The 18,780-nt window shown below is 40.6% G+C and overlaps 1 pseudogene across 1 annotated transcript; it reads left to right on the top strand.

Moving 5' to 3' along the window:
* The first annotated feature begins 374 nt into the window (after nucleotides 1-374).
* On the top strand, nucleotides 375-1,233 carry LOC147464835 (uncharacterized; annotated as a pseudogene). Its single transcript, XR_015187797.1, has 3 exons — nucleotides 375-993; nucleotides 1,068-1,132; nucleotides 1,215-1,233. The product of XR_015187797.1 is annotated as an uncharacterized LOC147464835 (transcript).
* The last annotated feature ends 17,547 nt before the right edge of the window (nucleotides 1,234-18,780 follow it).

The raw sequence follows: 18,780 nt of genomic DNA, 5'->3' as shown, positions 1-18,780 counted from the left end.
GAGAGTAAATTTCTTCAAAAAATACGAAAAATTTGTAGCTTTTCATAAGAAGAGTGATTGTCTACCATACGAGATGCTAATTGAGTTGGTTATGTAGGCTTTGGAGATGAATTTCTTCAATATTTTTAGACATAATTACCTTTTTTTTGGGAGGTGATTTGCAAAAAATTACATGCTAAGCACTCAAAAACCGATCTCAATTGTCAAACAAGAATAAAGATTAAAAAATCTTGAAGATCCAACGAAAATAGATACAAGGGTATTTTGGGAATTTTTGAAATTTGAGGGGTATATTGGGGAATTCCAAAAATTATAGGGTATTTTGGTAATTTCCCCCCTTTTTTTTTTTTGTACCGAGACAGTTTGGTCTCTTGAGGACATATTCTCACTCTCATAGAGATAGAGCGTGTTTAGGGATTAGGGTTTGAACCGGTTTTTCTGCAGGAGAATGGCGTCTCGCAAGGTTATCCGCCGCCTGGGGGCCCTGCTGCATCCTTCAAGAGGCTTCTGCCATAAGCAGGAGCTCGGTGGTCAATTGCATCCGCGATCATCCAGTCAGCTGCTCGCGGCCTTGGAGCCGCATGTCACAAGTTCCGGAAGGAACTTTTTCAAGGCCTCATGGACGTGTTCTGTTTAGAGAAGGAGGCCTGGAAACAGAAGGAGGAGGTCTGGAAACAGAAACAGAAAGAAATTGAATATCAAAAGGAGGCCATTGAGTATCGAACAAGGAGATCGCATATTTGGAGGTAGACCTCCTTAGATCCAAGGGTTTGAACAATACTGGGTTGTTCGAGAGAATGCAGGAGGTCCTTGCAACATATACACGTGCTAAAGGAAACAAAGCTTCCATTTTGTGGGAAAAAATCCTCAAGTGGTCTCCGGACTTGGCTGCTTGCGTAGAGAAGCACACCAATATTCCACTGCAAGATGTGCGGAAGCAAGCAGCGCACTGCCATACTATATACAACATTCTTTCGCAGCACGTGCACGCAGGTAAAGAATTGGCTGAACTGCAGGCCGCCAATGGGAGAATTTATTTTCATAGAGGGCCTATGTTGCCTGAACAGGTCCAAATATTTCTCTGTATTGGAAAGGCGGCGAAGTTTGACATTGAAGAAGACCTGTCTACCAGGTACACCTGCTACTCTTGTTGCTTTTATTTGTTTATTGTTTGAATGTTGCCTGTATTCATTTTATATATATTGATTGGACAGGCCGTGCTGAAGAGTTCAGATGTAATCTGTTTGAATGTGGTCATGGTACGTATGATACTGTACATGAGACTATGGGCTCGCTGTAGAGTGATGAGGGACTTTTTTTGGGTCTGATGATGTTCAGTGATGCGTAATGATTTATGTTGAGGACAGGTAGTCCTCAGGGTACATTATGCAGGTTGTGTAGAGAGGATACAAAATGTAAAAGCCTGGTTGCAGGTGTTTACTGTTAATCCAATGAGCTGTTTATTGTCTGAGTGCTTGAAGCTATATACCTGGATGGTTATATGGGACTCTGTGCGTGTAGGGACTTACTTGCAGGCTGGTGTCTGCTCTCTAGGATATAGTTTCTCAATGCCTGATAACAAGGCTGTTTATTTTAATTATGTGTTTAGTTCTTGTTGTTTTTAACCATGCCGGACTATGTACTGTTTGCTGAACACTTTGAGGGCATTATACGGAGGTGTATTATACGCATATGATTGTGAAAGTTGGTGTGTTGGTTTATGATCTTTTAGTGTGTATGGTAATAGGTTATGTAGTCATACAAGGACACACACACATATGTATCTATACATATGTGACACTTTGAATCCCATTTTACCTCGAAAACTTCCTCTAGCTCAGTTGTGGTGTGTATGTATGAGGATTCAAATATGAAATTTGAGCTTGAATTTTGATTTTGATGCTCAAACAAGAGTTACTAGATTTCAAGTCTTCTTGTAAACAATTTCAAGGTTTGTCACTAACATCACATATTTTTCAACAAAAATAATTTCCTGCACCTATACAGCATGCACTAGATGTCTTGCAAGAGTCAAAATCCTCTTCATGCTTGTTTGGCGAGCTAACCATTCAGGTGTGTGTGGTTTGTTGAAACATCTGCCAACTAATACCATTATAAAGTAAGCTCTTGTTTACTCCCCCCTTTGTCCTCGTTTACTTTTCAGCATTCGACGTCCTCAGTTGCCCCTGCTTTTGTGCCCGCACTTCCTCGTCCGTAAGTGACACTGAGGAAGTCAAGGGATCGACGATGGGAGTGTAATCCGCTGTTGATGCATCCCATCGGAAAAAAGAACCACCAGTATGACAGATAGGTTTGGTGTGAGCAAGTATGTGGCCCGGTTTAAAATACATTACCGGTTTTTGGCAGACATTGGCCACTGTCACCAAGCTGCCTTAGGTTTATGGTTTTCATTTGAATGGAGGAGCTACATGAAGTTTTCGTGGACCTGGGTAATTTGCTCGTAGCAGGTGCATGAAATGCTAATATCACTTCCTCCCATTCCAAGTGGGCTGTCTTCCCCGTCTGTTTGCACATCCACATTTATGTTTTTTGCACCATCACCTGATTCACCTGTTGTGACATGGAGGAGATAACTCGGGAGTGTCTTGAAAGGGGCGAGCAGGCCCTGCAGGCACTGGCAGAGAAGCTCTTTAGTCTTCCCTCCGCTGCTGAGAACACCGGTTGCATTGTTCAACTCCCTTCACCTACAATTTGGCTACCTCGAGAGAAACGTATAAGTGACCCTGCTCATTTGGTTTGTTTTGATCTCTCTGACACACACACACACACACACACACACACACATATACACGCCTGCCTGTGGCCACTTGCAATTGTGTTTTGTGTGAAACCCAGGTTCCCAAAATATGCACTTGGATGCTCACAATGAAACATATATGGTCATGGCTCTCTGTACATATGTACCATTATATTTGAATTCATACATACGTAGATCCGTGTACACATGTAAAAGACACATACATACGTAGATAGATCCGTGTACACATGGAAAAGACACATACATACGTAGATATGTGTGTATGTGTGGATGTATGCATTTTTCTATGTACCTAAACACATACTCATGCATGCACACATATGTGCATATATGTATCTGTGTGTATGTGCAAAATTTATGTGTATATTTTCTCTTTCTCACATACATGTGTTTGCGTAGGGACATTTACACATACATATATACACACATGTATTAATAACTACAGTTTAACTGTTGCGTATATCAAATGCAGATATGTATATCTATATATGCAATAGTGTATAGAAATATATGCATGCTTATTATCATAAGCTGTATTCGAACGTTTGTGTAGACACTCCCATATCCACATATGTATCTGTGCACACATGTATACCCATATAAACATATCTGGTTAGATGTTTGCTCTTACATAAATGTACACCATTGCGATCCGAGCTCCCTGCTGTTGCTTCGCCCTCGCCATCCCTCCTCTCCACCCCACCCCCCCTCTTGCTGGTGGCACGCTGAGCCTCTTTCACGCTGCAGCCCCCCCCCCCCCCCCCCCCCCCTTTGTTGGTGGCACGCTGCGGTGGACTGAGCCTCTCTCGCGCATGCTGCTTTGTCTTCTTCGACTTCACCCACCCCTTTTCTTTTCAGCATCAGACATAGAATGACGACTTCAGCTTCACCTCAGAGGGACTCTACAGCAGCCCCCTCGTCCGACACCGCGGAGTCGACCCTTCGACTTGCTCTTTCGCTAGAAAAACAAGCGAGCTTATTGGCTGAGGTGGAACGGCTTCAAGCCACCTCAGTCATTTGCAGGATTGTTGGCACTCGATCCTGCAGAGGCGAGGTGAGGGACCTACTTCAAGCTTGACTCCTCACCGAAGTGGGCAAGATCACTGATGTGCAGCTACTCGGGAGAGGATATTATCAGATTGAGTTTGAGTCTCCAGAGATGGCGGCCAAAGTGGTCTTGATGAGCCCGTTCAGCATTCGAGCGGCTCTAGCATTTTTTCGATAGTGGCGTCATGGCTTTGACCTGACGACAGATGTTCTTGCATAGGTGATTGCAACGAAGCCTCATGTGTAGAGTTACGAATACGGCATGAGATTGATTTTTGTTTTATTTTTTGGGGGGCGGGGGATATTCCTACCTATTGGACTTTTTTAAAGATAGAGCCTGTAGTAGGTGCACCATTAGTACGTCAGTAAGTTGCTCCAATTTTGAAGTGTATTAAATTAGGAGGAATCTTAAAAGATACCCTCTTTGTGATCAAAGTGGAAAAGTAGAGACCTACCAGGTGTCATAGGCAGATGGCAAGCAACTTGTGGTAGGTGGACGGCGAGGGAAATTTTACAAAGGAGGCAGGTGGCAGGGCACAAGAGGACATAGCTGGCAGCAAAGGCGAGATAGCTACCACGTGACCAAATGTAGGTAGCGCGAGAGCAGATGGAGAGTTTTTAAGAGAAGAGTGTATTTTGGAAAGGGCACTTGAAGATGACATATATATTCCTGAACCTTTCTCGAAGGAAGCATTAGAGCCATTGTAATGGACTCATATTCTAGAAACCTTAGATGTGTGTGCTATCTCAGATGGTCCCACAACAAAATTCTACGATAAGGATGGATATGATGTGGTTTTGTGTTTTATGGTCAATACAATCCTAGGAAAGGTTTCCTTAGAACATCCTAGGGGTGATAGATAGATCAAACAAGAGGTTGAAGAGTTTTATGACTCTTCGGAGCATTTTGCACGAGAGGATGACGTAGACAATGAATGCTCTGATAACTTGAGTGACCAAGAAGAAACTATAGTAGACATCCGGTTTTACAATTTTTCAACCAAAAACCTAAACGTCTATTTTGAAGATCCATTTTTTGTACTTATCGTAGATATGGTGATGCCATGGAATTATATGAGTCTTTATGAGTTTACTTTGTGGCCTTTTTAGCTTGGTATGTTAGGCACATATACATGTGCGTCAAGTCACCTAGCTAGTAGGTCAGCCGTTATAGGGGCAAGTGTGTGCAGTTTGAATTTTTTTTTATATGCCCCTAATCTATGTATATGAGATGTGAGTTTTAAGAGGATGACGTAGACAATGAATGCTCTGATAACTTGAGTGATCAAGAAGAAACTATAGTAGACATCGGTTTTACAATTTTTCAACCAAAAACCTAAACGTCTATTTTGAAGATCCATTTTTTGTACTTATCGTAGATATGGTGATGCCATGGAATTATATGAGAGTCTTTATGAGTTTAGTTTGTGGCCTTTTTAGCTTGGTATGTTAGGCACATGTACATGTGCGTCAAGTCACCCAGCTAGTAGGTCAGCCGTTATAGGGGCAAGTGTGTGCAGTTTGAATTTTTTTTTATATGCTCCTAATCTATGTATATGAGATGTGAGTTTTAAGCAAGCACTGTGGTATCTTATTATCAAAATTTTGTAGTTTTTTTGTCGTTATAATTCTTTTGCCCTCAACTAACTTCTCTCTATGTAGTAGTGCTATATAGCCTGTTGTTTGCATCAATTTTTCACATAGTAATGCATAGATTCAAACATTGACATCTTCAAAAAATTTGTTGTAAAAAAATTAGAATTTTTTAAAACCTTGAAAGCATCCCTTTTGGATTTGTTTTTTAGAAGCTATAGTATGTTCCCTGCAGGGTACATGATATGGTAGCTTGCATGCAATTTGATCTAGAGCAAGTTGTGAAAGCTTACATGCTTTGTGACATATGTAAAATTTGAAATTATGGTTTTTCAAAATGGAGAAGATCTTTTTTAAAGTGCATTGGTTGGTATGTGGTGTAAATCCATGCTAGGGCAGGTGCTTCTTCCTAGTTTCCATGGTGGTCTTCTAAGTTGGCATGTGCTTGTAAATTCCCACGGGATCACTTGTCTTTGACTTCTGGTTTTGTGGAGTTATTTTGATATGGTTTGTGGTGATGAATTTGCATATTGAGGACTATTGGGATACATTGTTGTAGAGGTGCCCCTTGTTCTTGTTTTCTTAACAATGTTTTGATGCCCTCCACCGCAAAACTCTTTCACGTGACCTTCAAGTTATAGGTTTTGATTGATGTGATAGCAGAATTTTCAATTTTTTATGGTAATGTAGGCGAGGATGTTGATGCATTCATTGAAAAGATGGAGTTTTCTTGTTTGATTACAAATCAAGAAGATCCATTGGTTATGTTGAATATATATATACTTTTTGCTTGAAAGAGAATGCAAGGACATGGTACAATGAATATAAATTGTAGTTGAAATCATCTCGATCTCCATGGTGATGACTGACAGTGCAATTAAGAAGGATTTTCTTGAGAGGTTTAAGAAGGTAAGGATCTAGAGAAGGTAGGTATTTGTGTCAAGAGCCTTATGCAAGGTGAACATAAAACAATGGATATGCATGTGAGGTAGTTTAATGAGTTATGGAGAAAATGTTGTAATGTTTTAAGAAATGAGTCCTCCTCTTATGCTTGAATTGACCATGTTTATGCTAATCTTAAGGGCTGATTTGAGATTCAAAGTTGAGCTAAAAAGGTGGCTTACATTTGAGGATGTAGTAAAGGTTGCAAAGTATGAGGAATGGACACTAGAGAGATTGAGAGGGCTTGGATTGCATGTGATGTGAAGCCAAAGGTTTCTCCATGCATTGATGTATATACAAAGAGAGCCTCTAATTCAATATTATATCATGGTGTTTGTCTTGCAAAAGAACAACAAGCATATAATGAGGAGAAAGATGATAAGAAGAATGTACAAATCATGTCATCCTTGTTGTCTTTTCCACTTAATGGTGCTTCACATGGCAAAGATGATGTTTCGATGGATGTGAAAATGAATGGAAAGGAAAAGAATGAAATTAGTGAAGTTCCAAAAAAGGATCATGATGAGAATCAAGATATGGATGCCATAAATGTCATGTCTACTGTATGCACGTGCATTGGAAGAGGAGCTTGTATGATGCTAAAGTGGATATAGATTGCCCCTCTCCTTTATGTTTTAGTTGAAAAGGACTTGCACATCAACAAAGCTTTTCATGTGCAAGAGGATTATACCCAAGAAGAGGCTTCTCAAGTATATTGTATGGTTGGGTCTACGACAAAAAATGATGTTGCTATTGAACATGCTGTGGACCTTGGAATGAGGAGACTATCCATAAGTAATTTCATGATTCTATCTATGATGATGTAGGTAGCCATGCTGTCAATGATGAAGTGCATAAGATGGTTCTTGAGGCTATGTGGGAAGCCATGGAAATGTAATTTGATGCGTAATGATAATATGGTTCATGGTAACTTTCTAGATCCTCTTTTGCTAAGGAGATTAAGCTATGTGTAGAAGATGTCTTACCTTTAAGCTGGACACTTTTGAAATGAATGATTTTTTTTTAATGGGTGAAGAATATGATTTGGTTATGCATAAGTATATGATGATGCTTGATGAAAAGGTTGATGCCATTTTTAAGGGGATGGTAAAGGATGATGTACATGATATGATGAGTGAGGAGACTCTATATATGGTATTTGTGAATACTATTTTTTATTTCCAAGGGGAATAGATGGCATATATATTCCATGGTTTGATGTCGGAAACATTAACTTGGGTGCTTTAACTTTATGAAGTTGTAGCATGTGTTTTATGGCCATTTGATCTAGGTGACCATGAAATTGTTTGCTACTAATGAGCATGAATGTTCTAGTAGGCTTTGGGGTTGGCAAACTATGTTGCGTGCATTTTATATGCGAGCTTCTTTTTTTGTGCAGCCTACCTTGATTATAAACTCCGGAATGAGAGAGAGAGAGAGAGAGAGAGAGAGAGAGAGAGAGAGAGAGAGAGAGAGAGAGCAGTCCCAAAATGGCACCTCATGCAAAGCTTGAAAAATGGCATCACTTTTTATTTAAGAGTGAAAGAGAGAAGTTTTGTTGATTCTTCAAAATGTGTAGCACCTATTGGATCAAACAAAAATAAATTCAATCAATAATAAGATGGCCATCCCTTTGAAAATCCAAGTCAAAGCTCTACCTCATGCGACACACTTGCTATTCTGTGCCCTCATCCCCACCTTGCACACACACAGGTGGAGAGGTGCCTCCCCCAAACCCTATCCTTGCAACCTCTTTGTCCCAAAACTCTTCCCTCGTGGAGACACATATTGCGCCCTCTCCTTGGCCCCACCTTGCACACACATAGTCAGAGAGAGAGAGAGAGAGAGAGAGAGAGAGAGAGAGAGAGAGAGAGAGAGAGAGAGAGATAGATAGATAGATAGATAGATTTTATTATCGTCCTCGGAGGTCAAATATGACCTATGGGACCAAAGTTACATGTGATGTAGTATGTGTACGGCTGATGAGTGACTCTCGATGCTCCAAAATTGTAGTGATGAGAGTCGCAATGGAGAGCCCACACTTTGGCTGGGAGAGGAAAGTGTGTAGGTCTAAGTTATGGCTGAAAATGTGAGAGAAGCAAGTTCGGATGTGATCAAAAGCTGAGCACTCTAGTAGTGTGTGGTACTCAGACTCTCGAACTTGCAGTGAGCATAATGTGCACAATCGATTTGACTCTTCTCCATTGCCCCAACGCCCTATCTCGCATCGAAGGAAATGGGAGCTAAGCCGAATTGCTGCGATAGTGCGTATCGCGGACAAGGGAATAGGCTCAAGCATATAAGTGTGAGTACGGTTTCCTCTCTCAGCGAAGAACATGGTTTTGTAGTTGGGGGCAATATAGGTGGTGTAATGTATGAAGCGTGACCCACCGGATTTCTCCCAAGCCGTAATACATTGGCGTTGTAGAAAAGCTTCATTCACTTGAGAGTCAATTGAAGCATCATGTAGCAAGTGTAATGCATCCCATCTCCCAAACCACTTCTTTATGTCTTGCATCCATCCCGTGCTCAAGATCTTGCTTTTATGCGTCTTTTGAACTTTTTTGCTTGCTTCCCATGCAATTGTAGGAAGTCGATGTGAGGGTTTTGACGCATCTTTATCATGTACTCCACAACCCTTTCCATGCCCATAACCTCAATTGGAAGAGATCCCGACTCAAGAAGTAGGAGCATATATGGTGTTTGTGTCTTAACTTGGAGAAAGTTTGTAAGAAAACGCTTTTGGACATTCTCAAACTCTTTCCAAGTAGACTTTGAGATGCTCCCACCCCACACTTCAACTCCATAAAGAAGAACCGGTGTCACCAATGCATCAAAAAGATACTTCTTGAGAACCCAACACTTGATGTTTCCCGCATTACACATGTTCTCAAATGCATAATATGCTCTCTTTCCCGCTTCCAAACGACGCATAGCACATTCATGCCACTTGTGATTGGATGGAACCTCAAGGCCAAGGTACTTAAAGCTCTCAACAACTTCAAGTGTCTCGTTGTTGTACACAATGCATGGCTTCTCCTTATGGTTGGTTTTCACAAGCATAACCTTTGTTTTGGATTCATTTACAATCAGCCCACTATGCAAGCAAAAGTTCTCAAGGACAACCATAAGCTTTTGTGCATCTTCTAAAGTGTGTGCTAGAAGCACTACATCATCCGCATACAACAAAAGCATGATTACCGCATTGCAAATAGTGACCTCTTCAATGCCTTCTTCTTGCATAAAGTCAAGTACCATTTGTTCCAATTGATCGATGCATAGACCAAAGAGAGTTGGTGACAATGGACATCCTTGTTTAACCCCAATAGTGCTTACAAAAATTTCTGAAATTTCTCTTCCCATGCGCAATTGACAAATCACCTTCTCATAGATTCGAGAAACCGCAAGCATAAACTCACTTGGCACTTGGAGTTCTTCCATCCTTCTCCACAAATTGTTACGTGGAATCATATCAAAGGCTTTCTTAAAGTCCACAAAACAACAATACAATCGCTTGCCTTTCAACCGACTTTCCTCCATGAGAACACGAAGAGTGACAAGATGATCAATGGTGCTATGGCATCGACGAAAACCCGCTTGTCCCTTTGCACGCTTGTCATTCTCTTCAGCCCAATCACTCAATTTCATCTCCATTATGCACCCAAATAACTTTGCCATAAGAGACCCAATCATTATAGTCCGGTAGTTGCTTACATTCTTTACATCCCCTCCTTTATGCAAAGGCTTAACCCAATTAGTACTCCAATCATAAGGCATACCATGTTGAAGTGCAAGGTTGAACATATCACACATCCACTCATGGGTAAAATCTCCCGTCCATTTGATCATCTCCGGCTTGATACCTTGAAGATCTCCCGCTTTACGAGTGGCCAACTTTTCAAGCCCATCGCATACATCCTCAATAGTAAAAAAAGACGGCATACATGGGAGTGAACCATAAAATGGCATTTTTTCAGTATTTTCTTGCTCATATAATTGCCTACAATGTGTGTACATATCCACTAGACTCAAGTTACCAAAATTCTCAACCCGCTTGCCTCTCAAGTTTCTCCAAAATCTTCCACATGCATGTGCCTTTTCTTGGACTTGAAATTCTTGTTGCTTTATTTCCCATCTTCTTCTCTTCTTTTGAATCAATGCCTTGTATGTATGCAAATGACTTTGATAGTTGTCTTTGTCCATAGTTGCATCAAGCTTTATCAAGGACTTTCGAGCATCTTGACATTCTTTATCAAACCACCTTTTGCGTGATCTATCTTTGTTGATACCATGGAGATGCTTTATGGCAAAGCATTCTTCCGCACAAGAACAAATAGCTTTCTTGAAAGCTTCCCATTTAGTTTCCAATGGTGCATCACATTGAAGCTTTGTCATCCATAATTTTTGCTCAACCATTTCAATGTACATTGGTGCCCGTTTGAAATCCATACATAGTGATAACTTCTCTTTCCTTTGGCTGAGATTATCATGCTTAGTTGCTTCTCCACATGAAAGGTCAATACATAAGGTGCAATGGTCCGATTCCGGGGTCCATTGACCAAACATAAAACTCTTTATGCGATACATGATGGCTTCAGAGAGTAGCATATAGTCAATCACACTATCCCCATTATGTCTTCTATATGTAAATCCATTGGTTCCACTCCACAAAGATACACCATTGGCAATGAGCATACCCGTGCTATTACACATGTGTAAAAGTAACTTTCCATAGTGATCGGGCTCTTTCTCATCCATTGAAGTACGATCATACAAGTGAACTTCCTCCAACTCCCTTGAAATGTATGGCATATCAAATTGTTGAGTATCATGTTGCAATGTTTTTGTGCGAGCATTCATATCCCCAAATACAATAACATCACCTTCACCTTTGAAATAAGCAATGTCCTCTTCCAAATCAGAAAATGGTTGATCTCTATCCATGCAAGCATAAAAGGGAGAATCATGATGAGGAATGTAGCAACCGGCTACAAAAGTGGGTGCTCTTTTTGGTGTCATAATTTTCAACCATACATAAGTTTGTACTTGTCATCTTTCACAATTGATACAAAATCTTCCAATCCTTTCTTAACCATACATGCTAACCCTCCTTGTCCTCTTCGTTGCTTGAGATTCTTCGACCACATCAATGAATGTACATTGTAATCCTCCAAGCCGTTAATCCTTTGTGTATCATGCTCCCAAGTTTCAACAAGAAGTACAACATCGGCTTTGCTTGTTAGTTCATCAATGCCAACCCCCGCATTCCATGGGTATCCATTACAATTCCAAAAGCCTATTTTCAATTGTAACTCGGTCTCATAGGTCACGCATCCCTATTTGCTTGAGAGACTTGCCTCCTCCTTGGGCACATTTTCTTCATGAGAGATTTCCTTGTTTTTATTATTCTTTTCCTCATATGCCTTGCGACGCATATTTTGTTGCTTAATAGTGCGATCTTCACATACAAAACATTTTGTATTCCTCAAATAGATCCAACTATTATCAAGGATAATCTTTCGCTTGGTCTCATCCGGCATGGTGCATACAATTGGCCGTTCTCCCGAGCGAGGAGCTCCTTGCTTCCCCACTCTATGTGCTCCATAGACCATAACTCCGGACATGCCAAAGTGGGTTTTGAAGAAATCTTCAATAACAATGGCAAGAGAAGGAGGTGTCTCTAACTTCTCTTCGGGAATTCCACGAATAACAATGTTCTTGGAACGTCGCTCCCGTTCCTTCAACTCCTCCACATCTACATTCTCAACATTCTTTGTTTGAACCATAGCTTGCATGAGTGAGGAATTAGAAACCACATTGCTACCACATACATCAGCCCAAGACTTGTTTGTGCATACATTTTTCATGTCGCATACATCCCGGCTCATAGTGTCAAATTTCTCCTCTTTCAATACATGGTCATGCTCTACTTTGCTCATCCGCTCCTTCAAAGCATTCAAGTCCACAAGAGAGCGTTTACATTCCTTGACTTCCTCTTCAAGTTGCATCAAACGTGTTGTTTGCATCTCAAGTGTCCTCTTGAGATTCTCATTCTCAACCACAAGTACCCTTAGTGTGCCATTCTCCATTGCAAGTGCTCGTAAGTCTTCGCCTTGTTTGTTTACGGTCTCTTGCAATGATACCAAGTACGCCATGATCATGGTTTCCGATGTCGTTGGTTGGGTGGTTGTGTTGCTATCTCCACACTTAGGAGATTTTGGATCATTTTCCACAATGGTTGTGGACCTTGTTGAAGAAGAAGAACCCTTGCGAGTGCCGGAAGACATTGTATGTAAAATAGGAGATGAGAATCAATTTTGTTGAACTTGTTCACTTCGAAAATGCTGCTACAGAAACACTTTCCATAACTCTGAAAATTTCTGTCTTTACATCGATGCGTAGAGGACTTCGTGCTCTTCGATTGAGGCTATAGATCACCCAAATCGGAGTTCGGATGAAGAAGTTATGATCAAAAGAGTGGACTGCTGTCTACTAGGTCAAAAAACGGCTGCACTGAGAGAGAGAGAGAGAGAGAGAGAGAGAGAGAGAGAGAGAGAGAGAGATTAAGCACCGGGAATAGAAAAAGAGGCAAAGGCTTTGATCAGGCGAGAGGGAGAGAGAATCTACTAAAGTATCTTTGATTTTCTCTTTTTTTTGGTTGTGGTGGAAACATACTACAATCCACATATTCCTATTAGACAAATTTTTGGAGATTCAATTTGTGTGCAAGTCTTATTTTATTCAATCGCACTCTGTAGCAATGGCTCACAATTGAGCTCAGAACCTTGAATGTTAGACAAAGACACTAGCCTAAACCATTGTAGCGCAAGAGGGGCATGCCTAGTATATGAGCCTTGCATGATTAAAAGAAATCACACTACACCTGCACCACCGCATGGCAGTCTCCTCATTCATGCAGACTCCATGTTTGTGCAACCTCCTTTGCCACTTGCCTCCCTCACCAGGGCTACCACTTTTCATCACTTTGCCTTTTTCCATTTCATCCAAATGCATGTATCTTCCAAGATATTTCCTAATAAACCAATTCCCAAAATTTGAACCACATAACTATGTGCTTTTTCATAAGCAAGTTAATAATGAGGATACAAGCTTGTCAATACCACTTTGTGATTAATACAAATTTACAATAGATATAGATACTTGGATTTGCTGATGTTAGATACACCTTACAACAAATCGACATGGTTAATGCTTGAGACTTGGAATTGTTAATCCTAGTCTTTACACTAGAGGTAAGACTCTACTGCTACAAGTCATGACCACAATCACTTTGGAGGGATGTAGATGACCAACATTCTCCCAAAATGTTGATGATGATTAGGATGACAATTGGTAATGTATTTTCCCCTCTCACTCTAGCCCACCTTCTTCATTCCAACCACTACCTCTTCTTCTAATGACACTGATTGAATCATTCTCTGCTTGGCTCATAATAAGGTTCTTTCCACTCTCTCTCTCTCTCTCTCTATCTCTCTCTCTCTCATGAAGAGTTTCAATCATAATAGATTGCATAATATTAATAATGTCTCCCTACCTCTATATCATGCTTGTGTCACACTAGAGACAACTAGAGACTAGGGCATATCACCATCCTTTATTATATGGGGACAACCTATGTGGAACCTTGGACATGCAAGAAAGAGGAGGAGTGCATAACTTGGTGGTTGTCAATAGTCCCATTGACAACACAATTATCTTGAAAAGACAAGAGAGGAGGAGGGTATAACTTGGTGGTTGTCAGTAGTGCCATTGACAACATACTTGAGTTTGAAAAGGCAAGAGAGGAGGAGGAGAGGAGGAGATAGATGTTGTCAATAGGGTAGTGAAACAATGGGTACAATGGCTACACAAGATTCTATGCAGGGGTAGTTGCATCCATGTCATGGGACAACCATGGATGTTAACCCAAAATGTCGGGAACTCAATTTTTGTTGAAGATGATGAGACAGGAAACAGAAGGAAGATAGCAACTCAGAGTAGGAAGAAGATGGAGAAGGAGAAGACAATGAAATAGGAAACAGAAGGAAGATAGCAGCTTAGAGTAGGAAGAAGATGGAGAAGGAGAAGACACAGAGCTTGCGTACGAGATCTCTGTAGTCTATCTCTCTGTATTAGAATAATAGAGTATTTACAAACTCAGAGCTACAAAGCTTATATGAGACCCTAAGAGATAAGGTGTCCTTTCACACCAGATGTCTAGGGGGAAAAACCCAGTGGGACAAAAGTGCCCCTAGTGAAGCGCATATACACACTAACACTACTACATGTCTACAAATCCCCCCTGTAGTGATAGTGTGAATCCGTACAAGGTAGCAGATCATCATGTGTATGAGAGTAAGGCCAAAGCTTTTCGGAAAGCTTCAAACTTTTCTCGTGATAACGCCTTCGTAAATAGATGTGCAATGTTATCCTGTGTAGGACAGTAAGTTAGTGTGATCTCCCTTGCATGTAGCCTTTCCCTGACATAGTGGTAGTGAACCTCTATGTGCTTTGTTCTTGCATGAAATACTGGATTCCTTGCAACTGCCATAGCACTCTGACTGTCAGTGAAAATGGTGGTGTGTGTCCGTTGACAGTCACAAAGATCTGCCAATAACCTGCGTATCTATACACAATCAACTATTGTCGTGAAAGCTGCCCTGTACTTAGCTTCACAAGTTGATGTAGCCACTGTGGGTTGCTTCTTGCTTAGCCAAGATATACATGCATTTCCCAAGAAAAAACAATTCCCACTTGTGGAATGTCATATGTCAAAATCACCAGCCCAATCTGAATCGCTGTAACCAAGAAGTTGCATAGAACTGTGCTTTCCATACATATCCCCCCTTGGAAAGAACATGGAAAGATTAGGGGTACCTGAAAGGTAACGAAGTATGCGCTTCACAGCCTGCCAATGATGCATACCTGGGCTGTACATAAATCTGCTTGCTTGTGAAACCCCAAATTGAATGTCTGGATGAGTGTTGCCTGCCAAATATATCAAGCAACCAACCACTGATCCGTAAGTATATACATCAAAAGGTTCTCCAGCATCGTGCATGCTCAACTTTGATCCAGTTTCTACGGGTGTAGAGATTGGTTTACAATTTTTCATACCAAACTTGTCCAAAATTTTATGCAAATATTTTGCCTACAACATGTATATGCCATCCTCTGATTGTACAAATTGAATACCCAAGTAATAATGTAGCAAACCAAGATCAGACATCTCAAAGGTTTTTCTCAAAGCATATTTAAACGCTTCAATTTCATCTGTAGTATTGCCTGTAAGAAGCATATCATGCACATAAAGTGTTAGCATAATGAGAACTCTATCTCTCTTTTTGACATACAAAGTACTTTTTGTTGGACTATTCTGAAATCCCTGGCCAATCAAATAAGTATGTATCTTCTCATACCATGCTCTTGGAGCCTGTTTGAGACCATACAAAGCTTTACGCAATCTACATACCTTTTGCTCTTGACCTTTTACAACAAAACCACTTGGTTGACTTACATAAACTTCTTCCTGCAAATCACCATTCAAAAAAGCAGTTTTGATATCCAACTGATGCACTTTCCAACCATGATGAGCAGCAATTGCAACTAGTGATCTAACTGTGGACGCACGAGAAGTAGGAGCAAAGGTTTCATCATAATCTATGCCTTTCTGTTGCGCATAGCCTTTTGCCACAAGCTTTGCTTTGTATTTGTCAACAGTACCATCTTGTTTCCTTTTTACCTTAAATACCCACTTTGTACCAATAGGCTTTTTACCTGTAGGCAAGTCCATAGATCCCATGTATGATTCTTATGAATAGAATCAATTTCTTGCTGCATAGCATCTTTCCACTGAAAAAACTCTAAAGCTTGTTCAAATGAATCAGGCTCATATGCATCACAAAGAGTGCTAAAGCAAGCCAAATCTACTTGCTCTCTGCCAAAAGTAGTACCATCACGTGTTTTTCGTGGTAACGGTGCATCCAACTTGCTATCCTGCAAAGTTTTTTGAACCCATTTAGGCAAGGTTATTTCTTCCCTGAGAACTTTTTGCTCTTCACGCACAATTTCCTCTACATCATGAGGTGTCACATGCTGATCAAAAGAATGATCAAGATTATCAACCTATTGTGATTCTTGATTCTCCACAAAAGAAGGAAGCAAACCTTCAAATACATCATGTGTCTGCATATGAGGTACATCAAAAGCAACCATAGGTTGAGCAGTAGTTTCTGCAAAAATTACATCACGACTTTCAAAAATCTTGTTTGTAGCAGGATGTAAAGTATATAACCTTTACTTCCACTACTGTACCCCACAAATATACATTTGATTGCCTTATCATCAAGCTTCCCACGTAACTGTTGAGGGATGTGAGCATAAGCAAGACAACCAAAAACACGAAGATAACTGACTGAAGGTTTTCTGTCATACCAAGCTTCATATGGAGTAATGGTCTTCAAGGCATGAGTAGGACACCTGTTCAAAACATGTGTTTCACAAGCAACTGCCTCCATCCATAGCTTATGAGGCAAACTCTTAGCCCTGAGCATACATCTAGCCGTCTCCATTAAAGACCTGTTCTTCCTTTCTGCAACACCATTCTGTTGTGGTGTGTATGGCATAGTGCATTGGTGTTTAATGCCTTTCTTTCCCAAAAAATCCTTAAATGCACCTGACATGTATTCACCTCCTCGATCGGTACGAAGAGTCTGTACTTTGCAACCTGTTTCATTTTCAACCATGGCGACAGAATGTTGAAAAATTGCAAACACATTTGACTTTGCTTTGAGTAGATACACCCAACAAAACATCAATGAAGGTCACAAATTAAAGGCTGTTTCCCATAGATGGCGTCCTCATAGGACCACATTCATCACTGTGTACAAGCTGCAACTTTCGTGTCCCTCTAACTGAACCATCCTGCGAAAATGCAAATCTGTGCATCTTTCCAAGAACGCAACCTTCACATACATGTCTTGGTGGCATCTCCAATAAAGACAAATCATGCACCATATTATGACGTTGTAAAGTCATCAAACTGCCATAACCAACATGCCCAAATCTAGCATGCCACAACTCAGCATCCTGCATGGCCCGAGTCTTTGTTTCTGCAATACATACCTGAATCTGCTTTTCATAACGATCTAGCACATATAGTCCATTTTCCAGTGTACCTGTAGTGATAAGAGAATAACCATTCTCTCGATCTCGTACAACACGTCTGTCATCCTCAAAAATGACCCGAAGACCATTTTTTGCAAGAGAGAATACAGACAACAAATTCTTCTTGATCCCTGGAACATATAAGACATCTGGCAAGCATAAATCAGAACAATCTGAAATGGTAATCAAAATCTTACCAACGCCTTTGATTGGATAAGAAGCATTATTTGCACATGTCACCTTCTTTCCTGTTGGAGCTGCATCCAATGAACAAAACAAATCCTTCCTTGAAGTAATATGCCTGGATGCACCACTATCAAAGTACCAAATCATTTGTGTCTCGTCAACACTGTAAGCAGAAAAATCTGAACATACTAAGAAAGCATAAGAATCCTGCACAAAGTTTGCAGACTCTTCTTTAGCTGTAGAAGAATCACTAGAAGCTGAAACAACCAAACTTGACTCTTTCTTCTTTTCTTTAGAAATTCACTTTTTACACTCACTAATGTAGTGACCAGGTTTCTTGCAGTTGTGACATTTACCTTTCTTCTTGGACTTGTCGGAATCACCTTTAGACTTCTCTGAAGACTGTCCTCCACCAGACTTGGAGTGATGAGCACTCTCTTTACCCTTGTTTTTGTTCTGTACAACAAGAGCATGATCCATACCATCCACCTATAAAGACTTGTTCTTACGTGATTGATCCTTCTACAATACCAAAGCCACTAACTCTTCAAAATGAAGAGGCTCAGGATTAGCTCGTAAAGACAGAGTCAAAGAAGTCTGAAAAGTCAAATAAGATGGTGGTAGTGAATTGAGTGTTTTGGAAACCAAGTCCTTCTCTGGAATCACTTTGTTAATGCTAAGAAATTGCTCTTTAAGATCCTTGATTTTTATAAGATTCTCGACGATATCGTCACCTTCGTCCATCTGTATTTTGTCAAGTTGTTTCTTCAAAAACTCTATTCTGGCAGCGTTTCTTCCTCCAAACATAGCTTGCAGAGTGTCCCAAGCATCCTTAGAAGTTCTGCAAGATCTAATATGTGGTGTGATTGTCCTCTTTATGGTTAAGGCAATCACAGCCATAGCTTGTGCATCTTTAGTATCCCATTTCTTTTGCTCTGGAGTGACTTGTAAGGGTCCTGCACCAACAGCTGCACCACGACCAGGCGTGGCAGGTGCAATGATACCTTGAAGAACTTCATCTCCACATACATAATCCCACAATCTTTTACCAACCAAAATATTTTTGG

Source organism: Adiantum capillus-veneris, chromosome 1 (assembly GCF_014529385.1).
Source record: "Adiantum capillus-veneris isolate H3 chromosome 1, ASM1452938v2, whole genome shotgun sequence".
Lineage (NCBI taxonomy): Eukaryota > Viridiplantae > Streptophyta > Polypodiopsida > Polypodiales > Pteridaceae > Adiantum > Adiantum capillus-veneris.
The sequence above is the reverse complement of the archived record's forward strand: the minus strand, read 5'-3'. Positions and strand labels throughout refer to the sequence as shown.